A 14,827-nucleotide genomic window follows, 5' to 3' on the forward strand; every position below is an offset into this window, starting at 1 on the left:
GGTGAGTGGGGGGGGTGGCGGAGGCTTGTAGTAAGAGGCATTGCGACCCTTGGTGGTAGGTGAGTGGGAGTGGTGGAGCCTGGTTGTAAGCATTGCCATCCTTGGTGGTGAGTGGAGGTGTGGGTGTCAATATGCGGAGAGTGGGGAGGAGAGACCATCCCTCCCACACAGACAGCTCTGCGCTCCGGAGGGAGGAGCCATTGTCCGTCTCTGTGTGCCCGGGAACTTGCCGCCTCTGCTCAGGCTCTGAGGAACTACAACTCCCATTATGCACTGCATAAGTAATGGGGCTTCAGCTCCCAGCCTGGAATCAGATACTACGGGATTACATATCCCAGCAGGCTTTTTTATAAAGAGATATTACAGATCCCAGCAATTTCTACATACCAAGCATGCTTCCCCCTTCCTCAGGGGGATTGGGCCCCCCCCAGTCCCGCCACCCCACTCTTCTTCCACCACCCTCTCCCCTCCCCCCACAGCTCAGACCGGGACACCCTTATCCTGAGGGGGAGGAGCTCCACCACCCTTGAAAGAGTGTGGGTTGCAATCACCCCTGAGGAGGGGGGAAGAAGGCTGGAGTATGTAGAGATTGCTGGGACTTGTATTACGTCTATAGAAAAAGGCATGCTGGAATATGTAGTCCCGTAGCATCTTATTCTAGGTTGGGAGCTGAAGTCCCATTACTTACACAGTGCATGCTGGGAGATGTAGTTCCTTAGAACCTGAGCAGAGGTGGCAGGTTCCCCCGGATATCCCCTTCTGTCTGTTTTACTGTATAAGCTGGTGGATATGCTTTAATGGCTCTCTGATGGTGCTGGAAATGAAGCCATTGGCTACGGCTTCAGACTTTCGCTGATGTAGGAAAAGCCTTCAAAGTTCTTCTGCTCCCACGTCGCCATCCACATCTCTTTGTCGTTGCAGATCAAACGCTCTGCTATTTCCATTCTTCTATGTTCTGGTTCCATGGGAAGCTGAAAAGGGAAAAAGACATTCATCAGTGATTCTGATTGATATGGGAAATGGTAATAAAGCTTGGTGAACCCAACGCCCAATGGCAGCCAATTACCCCAAGAAGGCTCCTTCAACCACACCTCCCTCTAGTGGTCAGAAGAAGCCTTACACTGCATTATCACACCCAAGGACCAAAATGTCACATATTCCTGTGGGGGGTGCATTCGCTCTCTTTGTTTCTTTCAGGCTAAATGCAGGTACAGAACAATACCTGTTAAATCTGTCAGAAATACAGAGCCTTCCCTGCCGACAGAACACAATGATCGCTGCTGGCAGCTATAGCTGTTGGCAGTGATCGCATGCAAAATATCAGACAGGCTAGTTGTACCTGATCGATGGATCAACTTGAGTACCACCAGCCTGCCCACAGATGGATCGAATCTCGGCTGGTCCCTGCTGAACTGACCAAGATTCAATCCATCTAAGGCCGGCTTAAGTTTCTGTGCACTGAGCTGAGCTCTCAAAAATGTTTGTCAGCTTTCTCATCTATTGTCTGGAAACTACAAAGGAACACCCCTCTATGCAATGGAGAGAAGAAGAGGTGTAGGTGTTTTTAGTTCTAATCAGGATGGCAGACTAGGGTGACAACACTTCTTCTCCACAGAGGCAGAGAGTGTGTGTTGTCACCCTAGGACAGGAAGTGGGTTAGTGGTGGGATCACCATGTAAATTAAAGCAGGTCTAAGCTGTGTGCCTGACACACACAATAATTATCACCAAGAATAAACAGAATTCATTCAGACAAGTACTCAGACCATGTGATTGTCCCCAGACCATGTGATTGTGCAGTGACCGCAAAGTCACAGAAAAATGTGAGGATTCTGTACATAACATACGTTTTATATTTATGTGGAGTAAAGAAGAACCTGGGGCTGACCCCCCTCCCCCAATGTACATGGACTCCTCCATTATTCATATACTTACCATATCTGGTGTAAGCTGTGATGGTGATTTTCCTTCCTCTATCTCTTTCCAGTTGATCGGGCTGAAGAATGGGAGCCATCTGATGTTACGTACTAAGATTGCACGTGTTTCCGCGTCAAACTGTAAGAGCTGTAAAGGAGAAAGAAATATGATAAGAAACCACGAGAGAGCAATAGCGATATGTGAACAATACAACCCCCTGACAGTGACATATTTCAACTTCTGTGATTTTGCTTTTAATCCCCCCTACTATGTCATGCTTGGATCGGGTCATAACATGGCACCTTATTGTGTAATATTGGATCAGGAGTTTTTAAAGAAAAACAGAGTATTTAGCTAAAAATAAAACAGATATTGTTATGAAGAATATATAAAAAAAAAGATCTTTCACTGCCATTCACTGCTCTGCACCTGCGGGTCAGTGTGATAGCAGCCTAATAGTTGTTATCCCTTTTATAGGTGCTAATATGTCCATTGTATGTGTTGTTTAATACACTGACCTCCCTTTTCCTCTTCCAGCTTCTGTTGGCATCTCTCTCCAGGATGCTGGAAGTAGGAGTATCACTCTGCCTGGGACGAGGGCCACTGATAAGGCAGTACAGCCATCCCTCCTGTATTGAGCTCGGGCCCCATCAGTTCAAAATGGGGGCCCAGGCACCTGCTGAGCTGGAGGGTCGGCTGTACTGCCTTATCACTGACACTTGTGGATCTAATGTAGCTGAGGCTGCAGAGAAAGGGACTGATGAATCTCTGTCCTCAGTCCCTTTCTCTGTCTCAAATGTGAGACATCAGGGGTCCGTTTAGAGTTCTAAAAATAATGTAAAAAAATTCTAAAAAAATCATTTTAGAAACATTTATAAATTGTTCAAATGTTTTATATTGGAAAGGTATACAGTGGTGCTTGGAGAGCAGCAAGTGGAGAATATAGGACAATATAAATGTCAATATGTGTATCTAGATGGGTCATGGATGATGATTCAGAATGCTTAATATAATAAACACATTAAAATGGTTGTATTGTCCGCTTGGTCATTTTTACCTACAGGTAAGCTTATGATAAGGCCTAAAATAAGGCCTAAAATAAGGCTTACCTGGAGGTAAAATGAATATGGTTCAGGAGATATTCACCTTGCATGCAGGCGCTGACGTCAGCAGTACATGCGCAGTGAAGGTCCGGCGTATCGTGCCGGAACTTGCGGGAACGGAGGACTCCCGTGTGCATGCTACTCACAGCGCCAAAGCCGCAAACCTGGAAAAAACACAGAGGGAACATCTCAGCTCCCTCAGCGGTGACCGGGCAGCCCAGTGGGAGCTTCATTCTAAGGTAAGTATTTCATAATGAGCTAGTATGCAGGCATAGGGGGTGCGAGCGCACCGCCGCGTCACCGAGGAGCGATTGCTCGTGACAGAGCAGGAACTCTGTCCTGTCAGGGGAGAGGACACAGATGATGTGTTCCTAGTATATAGGAACACAGATCGGTCTCCTCCCCTAGTCAGTCCCATCCCCCCACAGTTAGAACACAGTCAGGTAACACATTTAACCCCTTGATCATCCCCTAGTGTTAACCCCTTCACTGCCAGTGACATTTATACAGTAATCAGTGGCTATTTATAGCACTGATCACTGTATAAATGTCAGTGGTTTCAAAAAAGTGTCAGAAGTGTCCGATCTGTCCGCTGCAATGTCGCAGTCACAATAAAAATCGCAGATCATAAAAAAATAAAATAATAATTTAAAAATGCCATAAATCAATAACCTATTTTGTAGGCACTATAACTTTTGCACAAACCAATCTATATACGCTTATTGTGATTTTTTTACCACAAATATGTAGAAGAATACATCTCGGCCTATACTTATAAAAAAAATATATATAGTTTTTTAAATTTGGATATTTATTATAGCAAAAAGGAAAAAATATTGTGTTTTTTTTTTCAAAATTGTCAGCCTTTTTTTGTTTATAGAGAAAATAAAAAAAACGCAGAGGTGATCAAATACCATCAAATGAATGCTCAATTTGCTCAATTTGTGGGGAAAAAAAAACAAATTTTTATTTGGGTACAGTGTTGCATGACCGCACAAATGTCATTCAAAATGTTACCTCACTGAAAGCTGAATATAAATTGGCCTGGGCAGGTATTGGGTGAAAGTGCCCCCTTATTGAACTGGTTAATAAGGGTAACTGTGACCCCTGGTAGAACTATCCAGTAAGTGAGGGTAGCTGAGACCCTGTTAAAAGTACAGGATTCAGGTGGGTCAGGCACTCGGAGTATGCAGCCAGACATCACAGAGGAAGTGGCTCTGTGGATATGAAGTATGGGGACTCAGCAGCGCTCTTCTGAGTGCAGTAAGTTATAAAAGGCACGTGATTTATTAAAAACATAATAAAATGGCAACTCACAAAAGGGGGGAAGTAAAAGGCATGTCACAAATAAGGTGGCCTTGTGGGGTGATCCCAGTCCAGATTGCTTGTACAGGATTGCGGAGCACTTTAAGAGCAGCGCTAGTCAATTAGGGTTGCCACCTGTCCAGGATTCATCCGGACAGTTCGAGTTTGAAATCATGCGCCGGGTTTCAGACTGCCTGAATTATTCAGACTGGGCTATGGCTTCCCAGCAGGGTTGCTGGCTGCAGTTGTCTAAGCACCTCTTCCTCTCGGCCCTACCACTCTGTGTCTGCCCACACTCCTTAGAAAAGCAAAGTGCGGGCTGGAAATTTGAAGTCCAGCAGCCTCAGATACATCTGAATGAGAGGTGCTGACTGCCAAGGGGTGAGTGAGCTCACCATCCATCTCTATAACTGAAGTCTCCCCCTTCTCTCTCCTACCTCTGTGTAAGTACACTGAGGTAAATTAGGGTTCTCAGACCACCGCTTACTTTAGAGTTTCTCTTTACACCAGAGGCCACAGTGTTCTCCCTTCAATTAGAGTCCTCTTCGTACATCAGAGTTCTCAGTGTTCTCCCTTACATCAGAGTCTGCAGAGTCCCCCTTACAGTGAAAGGGAACTCTGTGAGTTCAGATGTAAAAGGGGAACTCGGGACTCTGGACTCTGATGTAAAGGGTGACTCTTGTTATTAACTTCATATGATTAGAAATGTTATTTAATAGCAAAATACATGTATAGTTTATACTATAAAACAAAATTGCTGTGCGCTGCTAAAGTGTTCGGGTTTGACTTGAAGAAAAGGTGGTAGTGTTAAACTAATATATCCCAAATTACATGACTATAATTATAGTATTCACCTCCTGTTAATATACTGAGAAGCCTCATTTCACACTTTTATACATTCTACTTAACTATAAATCTATTGTATGACTCTTTTTATTGCATTATATTCAATAAAATATTTGAAAAGAAGAAAAGGTGGTAACCCTATACTCAACTGAATAGGTATTTATTGATAAGGGTATAATTTCTGCCACGGCTGAGAAGCATGGCATTGCAGCCATGGCACTTTAGCAAAGATATCATTTGATATTTTCAGAGGTGGGGCTCTAGGCTGTATGGGTAGTCATAGGCCCCATGACGTCTAACAGCAGCCCTGCCTGGGACAAGAGGTGGCGCTGCAGAGGAAGCATTGGCTTTTGTGGCTCCTGCTCCCTCTGCGGCTGCCTACCTTCTGTGCTGCTGGCCCACATTGTGATCATCGGGTTGGCATTCGCTTCCTGGTTTGAGGTCACAGGCCACATCAGAGGGCTCTGAGGGACACGGGTTGAGCACCCCTGCACTAAGCAGTCATCATACTGAAAGTACTGCTATGACCCACATGAATGTCCAATCATGTTTCCTAAAAACTTAACAAGGTGTATATAACCTGGAAAGGGTTATATAAAAGGAGGGTTGTAGGTACAGAGTGCTGTCCAAAGTTCTTCCACATTCCAAGTGTAATTCCCATATGGATGCGTGCCCCTGGCCATCTCGTATAATATCAATCCCAGGGAGAAATAGTCTGCCATGGTGTAGTACAGTTAACCTGAAAGGACCTGTAGAAACATAAAAGAGAGAAAGAAGGATGAGCGAGTTTGTAGGCCAGTCAGAAGACAGAGATGACTCCATGCTGATATATGATGTATGAAGCCTCCCAAGAGTCCTAAAATTTACATCAAACTAGGGCAGAGCTTGTAAATTTTGTAGGAGGGGCTTAAAGTTTACGTTTAGTCACAACTTTAGTTGAGTACAAAAACAATTGAGTACTGTCCATTTATTTATTACAGTTCTCATATAGCGCCATCAATTTTATGCAGCACTTTACACATATATAGTGTACATTTACAATCAAGATACTTGTTTTTTAATTTGTGCTGACATCCAAATTTTCAGGACAATCTTTTGGGGTTTGGGCCCTTCTTCAAGGTCCAAGAGTACTGCTTGGGGCAAAGTAGAAGGCGAAGAAGGGGTCACACCCCCTGAAAGCTTGCCCTGAAAATGTGAAGGTTGGTGGAAAGCAAAAAAGTATCACAGACAGTACTCAATTGTTCTTGTTGCAAGTGCGCTAATACGGCTACAACACCTCAAGCAGGATAGAGTACAGAAGGGTTAATACCTCTTCCAGTTTGTTTTTGCTGTCTGTGTACCATTGAACGTTCACTTCCTGTTCCAGAGATGCAAGAGGAAGTAAAAGGAAATCTCCCATTCTACTCTTATGCCCTGTACACACGACCAGTTTTCCCGTCTGAATAAACTCTGAAGGTTTTTCCAACGGAGTTCCGCTGAAACTGTCTTGTGTACACACAATCACACCAAAGTCCGATCGCCAAGCATGCGGTGATGTACAGCACGTACAAAATGACTATAAAAAGGAAGTTCAATACCCAGTAGTCAATAGCTTCCGTCTCGTACTTGCTTCAGAGCATGCATTGTTTTTGGTCTGTCGGAACAGCATACAGACGAGCCATTTTCCCGATAGGAATTGTTTCCGTCGGAAATATTTAGAACATGTTCTATTTCTATGGCCGCGTACACACGGGCGGACTGTTCGCCCAACTTTGTCCGCTGAACAGTGTTTGGGCGGACAGTCCGCTCGTGTGTGGGCTTTCAGCGGACAGTTTCAGCGGACAGTTGGACGGACAAGGTTTTTCGGAATTTCCGAAAAACTGTCCGCTGAAACCTTGTTTCAGCGAACAGCCCGCTCGTGTGTAGGCTTGTTCGTCAAACAAAGTTGCGCGAATGCTCAGAAAGGATTTTCACGCCGAAAGCTATAATGCAGTGTATAGGACGTCATATTTTTCGTCCCGTCGTACGTGCTGTTCACGTCATCGCGCACGGTTTCAGCAAACTGTTCGTTCGTCGTGTGTGGGCATGTCCGTCCATGCTAATTTTGAGCGGACTGTTTGCTGAAACTGTTGGACGGACAAAGTTGGGCGAACAGTCCGCGCGTGTGTACGCGGCCTAGGTCCGTCAGAATTAAAAAAAAAAAAGTTTGAGGAGGCATACACACGATTGGAATATACAATGAAAACCTTCCATCTGACTTTTTCTGTCGGACATTCTGCTCGTGTGTACGCAGCATTAGAGTCTTGTACCTACCATTGGAAGACTTTCCATCTATTCCTGTTCTGGGGACAGCTCTAACATTTTGCATGTCCCTTCATTTTCTCACTATCACTTGGTCACCAGTACAAATAAAAAGTGGGACTCCCCATAATGAGGACTCAGACACCAAAAAAAAACCTAAGAGAGGGTCCAACCCTTGCCTAGAGGTACACTTAAATTAGAAGGGTCAGATAAAGGTTCACTGAACCCAATAGCTCAATGTTCACAAGCTCTCATCATGGTAAAGAGAAGTACAGCAGGTGAGCATCTCTGTGAGCTTTTATACCATTTATGTGTGAATTGGGTGGGACAGATCCATTCATCTACAACCGGCCTCAATGTCCTCCACAAAGAAGCTCCAACACCGCTGCAACTCAGAGCTTCTCACCTTTGGTTGGATATAAGTCATCTTGGAGACCCACTGAAAGCAATCGGGGACCCCAGTGGAGGAATTCTCCATTTAATGAAAGAGGAGCCCCTTTAGCTCTTCTCTATATCCCATAATAAGCATTACAGCTAAGTCTAATATCAGAAAATCACCAATCTTACCTTTGGGGCCATGTATAATGGTGTACCTGCACGTTCTCTGATCTTATTTTATTTGGAGACTCCCATCTCAGATAAGCCAAAATCAGCTATTCGAACGTGACCGGCGGCATCCATTAGAATGTTTTCCGGATTGAGATCTATGTGAAGAAAAAGAGTGAACAGTTACATTAAGCAGAATATGACATGAGCAGGGGGACTTCTGCAGCAGATGGAATGAGACTTTATGGGAGGCAACACAACTGGGAACTCTAGTGGAAAATCTTCCTGATTCTTCATAAAATACCAGAAGCCAAGGGGTGATTGTTAGTCAGCTAATGCATACCTATGGATGATATGAGTAGCACGCAGGTATTGCAGTGCACAAATAATCTCCACAGTGAGAAAAATATGAATTAACATTCAAAATCGTCACAGACCAAGATAATCTAAAGCTAAGTGGCTTCCCCCTATATTACATAGGGGTGTGGATGGACTCAGTTGGAGAAGCCTGGCTGCGTCACTGTCTGTTCTCATTGGCCAGCCACCCCCGACTCCATAATGGCCCTGTCATTGGACTTACCTTACGATTTTCTTGTCAAGTGCTTTGTAAGCCACTAGCAGTTTATGAAGATCCCCTCCACTCAGGTATTCCATAGCAAAGAACAGATGTGTGAAAATAGAGATAAAGGTTACATTAGAGACAAATAAGATTTAACTTTGTGGAAGACTATAGGAAGACACACACACCAGCAGACAGTGCAATGTGGAATGTTCCTTTAAGAGTTTGGGAAAATCAAACAGAGAAAATACATAGGCAGCATTGGCTGGACTATCCTGATCACAATACTAATTTTGTCTGGATGTTAGGGTGATCCAATGACTTCAATACTTTGGTCACCAGCATGGAAGTGCTATGTAGATTATGAGGAGGAGACCTGATTTCTCCTGTCCTCTCCTGTCCTCCTAGCTGGCAAAGTTTTGAGGCCAGAGGCAGCCAGGCTACTAGGAATTTCCAAAGTAGGTAAGCAATGGCAGCCTCTCAGTAAATGATTTCTGTAAAGAAATCCTCTACTATGTACAACCAGCCTCCAGCCATGTAGAGTTCTGCTCTTACCTATACTGCTTCCCCGACTACAGCCGGAACCCTCAGAAAACCTGTTGTGGGACACAAGGTGAAACTCCCTTCCACCTTCTCCAATTCAGCACTCAATGCCTATAGGACTAATTGCCAGACCTGAAGACCATCATCAGGGGAAGGGGGATGCTTAGCCTTGTATACCTTTCAACTCCCAACACCACCTTCCCAAAGGCCCCCTCTCCAAGTATTCCATAGAAAATGAATCTTTCCAACGAAAGTACGCATAACTGTTCCACCATAACAGGTCTGGATGGGACTAGTGGAGAAGCCCATGGCCTCTGTATGGAGGAGTTACCGGTGTATGCTGATTATATATATATATATATATATATATATATATATATATATATATATATATATATGTTTTATACCATGTTTTATGTCACGTGGTATTTGCGTAGCAGTTTTTCAAACTTAGAAAAAATACACTTTAATTAATTTGTATTTTTTTTTTAAATGAGAATTTCTTTCTGTGGCTTATAATAAGGATTTTTAACTATTTGATGAGCAGGCATTTTTCTGGCACTTTTGTTTACATTTTATTTATTTTTTGCTAGTAAGTTACTTGAAACCCCCAAAACTATATATATATATATATATATATATATATATATATATATATATATACACACAGTATCGCACAAAAGTGAGTACACCCCTCACTCACATTTTTGGAAATATTTTATATCTTTTCACGTGACAACACTAAAGAAATGACACTTTGCTACAATAGTGAGTGTACAGCTTGTATAACAGTGTCAATTTGCTGTCCCCTCAAAATAACTCAACACATAGCCATTAATGTCTAAACCGCTGGCAACAAAAGTGAGTACACCCCTAAGTGAAAATGTCCAAATTGGGCCCAATTAGCCATTTTCCCTCCCTGGTGTCATGTGACTTGTTAGTGTTACAAGGTCTCAGGTGTGAATGGGAAGCAGGTGTGTTAAATTTGGTGTCATCGCTCTCAATCTCTCATACTGGTCACTGGAAGTTCAACATGGCACCTCATGCCAAAGAACTTTCTGAGGATCTGAAAAAAAAGAATTGTTGCTCTACATCAGGGGAGCTCAACCAGTGGCCCGGGGCACCACATGTGGCCCGTGGAGACCTCTGATGTGGCCCGCGACCTCCTTCTGTGGGATGGCAGATTGGCAAACCCAGATCATGGGTTGCAGACCCGCCATCCCAGAGCATCTGTGTTGTTAATGAAGCCGGCAAAGTAAGCAGCTGTGGAGCAGAGCTGTATAAGCTGATGCTTCCTGTGTAGCGCCATCTCTTACCACAGGCGCAGTGATACCAAATGCGCTCTGCTGGGGACAGCAACAGCAAGCGATACCTGAATGGAAGACTGTTATTAAAGGTCAGTTTATTACTATAATTGCAGGGTATATATGGGCATATCTGCACAGTGGTTACTGGGCTGCTTTCAAACTGACCCACAGGTGCACCTTCAGGTTACCTGCACTGAGGCATAGACTTCTGTTATTACCTGCAGGTTTGGTGAGCTTTCAGAAAGTGCACCACACCTGCAGGATATAATAGTAGTCTATGGCAAAGTGTAGCTAACCCACAGGAAAGACACAGGTGCACTGCACTGCATTAGTGTGAAAGGCTCCTTTCACTCAATCGGACCCTCCATTCACCTCTATGAAACGGCAGATTTAAACAGATTTGTGTCCTTTTACACCTGCCTACCTCCAATCTGATTCGCAAAAAAAAAGGGATCAATCCCCTTCCGTCAGGTCGGATCGGAACGACGGACCCATAGAGTAGAGTGGGCTGTGTCTGTGTCCGCTTTGCATGGACCTGTCATCCATCTGCTCTGCTGATTGTGGCCCCCAACTGGTTACCAAGATGCTTAAGTGGCCCTCGCTCTTCAAAAGGTTGGGCACCTCTGCTCTACATAGAGATGGCCTAGGCTATAAGAAGATTGCCAAGACCCTGAAAATGAGCTGAAGCACGGTGGCCAAGATAATACAGCGGTTTAACAGGACAGGTTCCCCTCAGAACAGGCCACGCCATGGTCGACCAAAGACGTTGAGTGCATGTGCTCAGCGGCATATGCAGAGGTTGTCTTTGGGAACTGTCAGGGAAATGTTAAGCTTCTCCCTATAAGCAAATAATTTCTTTGCGCTTAAAAGCACAACGGCACTGATGGGCACTGGTTGGCACTAATACACAGCACTGATGAGCACTGTTGGGGATGCACTGATCATCAGGACACGGACAATCAGTGTCCTGATTATCAGTGTAGATGTCTCCTTTTACACTAGACATTTACTGGCTCTCTCCTCTTTTCAAGCTGTGACAGCATGAGCAAAGGAATGTCGATAACCGGCAAGTTTACATCATGATCAGCAATGACTGAACTCAGCTGATCACGTAGTAAAGAGCTGCTGTGATTGGCTTTTAACCCCAATTTTTGATCAGCTGTTCTGAAGGACACAGTGATCAGAGTGCACTGGGTGTGCGCCGCACCTGGATGACCTCACTGTAGCCGCCATTTGGTTTTAGTGCGGTCCCCTTTGGGGCAAATGCCTTGTTTGCCTCACAGCAGATACTCCTCTCCATGCTGCCATTAAAAATAGCATTGTAAATTAAATAACCTCCACCCCCCCCCCCCCAAAAAAAGTTAAAATGGTTATTATAAAGCTGGCCATACACTATACAATTTTCTTATTCAATTTTCTTTAGATTTACCTTTAACTATGTAGTGCAAGGGCCTGCCCAACTGCATACAAATGGAAAGTGTTGAGATTTTTATATATATATATATATATATATATATATATATATATATATATATATATATATATATATATAGTGAATCTAATGGAAAGTTGTACAAGAAAATTGAAAATTGTATAATGTATTGGCAGCCTAAAAGCTGTAGGTTTTTTACTTTCATGCATTTTATGCATAAAAATAAAAAACATTTTGTGTGCTACCCCTTGATACTTACCTGAGTCATTTCCCAGTACTGTGCACAGGAGCCTCAACTCGCTAGGGTCTCTCTCTCCTTATATACTCCGCACTCCTCTCATGTACATACTACCCGCCATCATACCCTCCACATTTCTTTTCCTACGCAGGTTTACTGCCATTTTAGAATGCCATCATAATAGCATCATGGACATAGTAATGCATTGGGGCCCCTACTAGGGAGATAGTGACTTATGGCATACCTGTGGCAAATTAGAAATTTTAGATCACATTTTTTTACAGTTTTTTTTTAAATATTTTTTTGAATGTTTTATGCTTTTTTGGTTTCTTTGGTGAGATATCAGGGGTCTAAACAGAGCCCTGATATCTCACTTTTGAAACTGAGAAAGGGAGTGAGAACCCAGTCCTTATCTGTAGCCTCAGCTGTACTGCAGTTTAACCACTTTCAGACCGGACCAATTTGCTGGTCAAAGACCAGACCACTTTTTGCGATTCGGCACTGCGTCGCTTTAACTGACAATTGCGCGGTCGTGCGACGTGGCTTCCAAACAAAATTGACGTCCTTTTTTTTCCCACAAATAGAGCTTTCTTTTGGTGGTATTTGATCACCCCTGCGGTTTTTATTTTTTGCGCTATAAACAAAAATAGAGCGACAATTTTGAAAAAAACACATTATTTTTTACTTTTTTTTATAATAAATATCCCTCAAAAATATATAAAAAACATTTTTTTCCCTCAGTTTAGGCCGATACGTATTCTTCTACATATTTTTGGTAAAAAAAAATCGCAATAAGCGATTATTGATTGGTTTGCGCAAAAGTTATAGCGTTTACAAAATAGGGATAGTTTTATAGCATTTTTATTAATAATTTTTTATTATTTTTTTTTTTACTAGTAATGGCGGCGATCTGCGATTTTTATTGTGACTGCGACATTATGGCAGACACATCGGACATTTTTGACACATTTTTGGGACCATTGTCATTTATACAGTAATCACTGCTATATAAATGCAGTGATTCCTGTGTAAATGACACTGGCAGTGAAAGGGTTAACCAGTGGGTGGCAGTGTAGGGGTTAAGTGTTCCTAGGGGAGTGTTACTAACTGTGGGGGGGTTGGGCTTTCATTTAGTGTACACTGATCTCTGCTCCAATCACATGGAGCAGAGATCAGCGTCACTAGTTGCTAGGCAGAATAGACAAATGTTGTTTACACAGCATTTGCTCTATTCGGACGCTCCGTGAGACGATCGCGGGGATGCCCGCGGCGATCGAGTCCGCGGGTCCCGCGACCGGACTCACGGGGGTCCCGACCAGCGCGGGAGCGCGCCGCTGGCGGCGCGCTCCCGATGGCAGGGTGGCATAGAATATTGGACGTACCTGTACGCCAATATGCCTGCCCGTGCCATTCTGTCGACGTACATCGTCGTGCGCTGGTCGGGAAGTGGTTAATGAACACTTGATTTTTATTCGCTGTTTTTCACTGAAGATCTCTATAGATCTATTGTGGACCAAAATAATTTGTACGCTGGTCAATACATCCCCACAAATCCCCAGTTGTCCTCCCTTGTCAGAGATTGGAAACCAATTACGGTTTCCGAATTTAAGACCTTTCTGGGCCTATCCCTCCTCATGAGAGTAACTAAAAAGAGTGAGTTGCGGTCATATTGGTCCGCTGACCCAATTCACCATACGCCCGTATTCTCTGCTTCCATGGCCAGGGCACGATACGAGCCGATCTTTCACTTCATGCACTTCAACCACAATTAACTCTGTCATCCTCGTGGAGACCCTGGATATGATCAGCTCCACAAAATTCGGCTCCCCATAAACCACTTCAACGAACGTTTTGTAGCCTTGTTTACTCTGCAGCACAGTTTACTCTGCTCAGTCATCACAGCACACAGGAGCGATCTCGCTCACTGTGTCCAGTTCCTGAGAGATCCCCCCCGCAGCCGGCGGGAGAGGAGAGGTGGGGAGCTGGCTACGGGGGACGAGGGAGGGCAGAAGAGGACAGGTGGGGTGGAGAAGGACACAGAGGGGGCCAGAGGAGAACAGGAGGAGTGGTGGAGAACACAGGGGGGTGGAGAAGGACACGGAAGGGGCCGTGGGAGAACAGGGGGGGCAGAGAAGGACACAGAGCAGGCCGGGGGAGAATGGAGGGGCAGAGAAGGACATGGAGGGGACCGAGGGAGGAGCACACAGAACAGCGTGGAATGATCGGTGCGGTGGGAGGGACAGCTGTGAACACCGATCTCCTTGTATAGCTGTTTATCTGACAGCCGCGGGAGGGAGAGAAGGAGAAGTGGCTATCAGCTGAAAAGCTATACAGGGAGATCAGTGTTCACAGCTGTCCCTCCCGCTGCATTGATCATTCCCGGAAGATAGTGAGGCGCTTGTGGGTGTGCGGGAGCCACCACAGAAATGCAGGAGACTCCCGCACCTCGTGGGAGACTTGGGATGTCTGCAGAATGCACCAGGAAATAATAGAGAACTAGGACAGAGCAGCTCCAGCTACTTCCTGTTTGTACAGGTCAGCTGTGTAGTAACACCATTTGCGTGTGCAGGGATAAGCTACGAAACAGCCAGCAATACTGACAGTGCCAGGCAGGAGCAGAGGCATTGAACATTATTGCCAGTGGCAAAGCTTTTTGTGTCAGCAAAGTTTAGCTGGACCAAGCCAAGTGTCTAAGAGATACAAGGATACGAATCCATCTTACAGAGAATTCACAAAAAATGCCTGCTATCAC

At 44.4% G+C, this 14,827-nt stretch overlaps 1 long non-coding RNA gene across 1 annotated transcript; it reads right to left on the reverse strand.

Annotated features, from left to right (window-relative positions):
- Positions 1–727: 727 nt before the first annotated feature.
- On the reverse strand, positions 728–8,399 carry LOC143929865 (uncharacterized). The gene is made up of 4 exons (XR_013262612.1): positions 8,340–8,399; positions 8,018–8,154; positions 1,935–2,063; positions 728–971 (listed from the first exon to the last, which is right to left on the reverse strand). It is a non-coding gene; the product is annotated as an uncharacterized LOC143929865 (long non-coding RNA).
- Positions 8,400–14,827: the final 6,428 nt, after the last annotated feature.

This window comes from Lithobates pipiens, unplaced genomic scaffold, assembly GCF_037356315.1.
Source record: "Lithobates pipiens isolate NorthernLeopardFrog02 unplaced genomic scaffold, aLitPip1_a1.2 Scaffold_25, whole genome shotgun sequence".
Taxonomy (NCBI): Eukaryota; Metazoa; Chordata; class Amphibia; order Anura; family Ranidae; genus Lithobates; species Lithobates pipiens.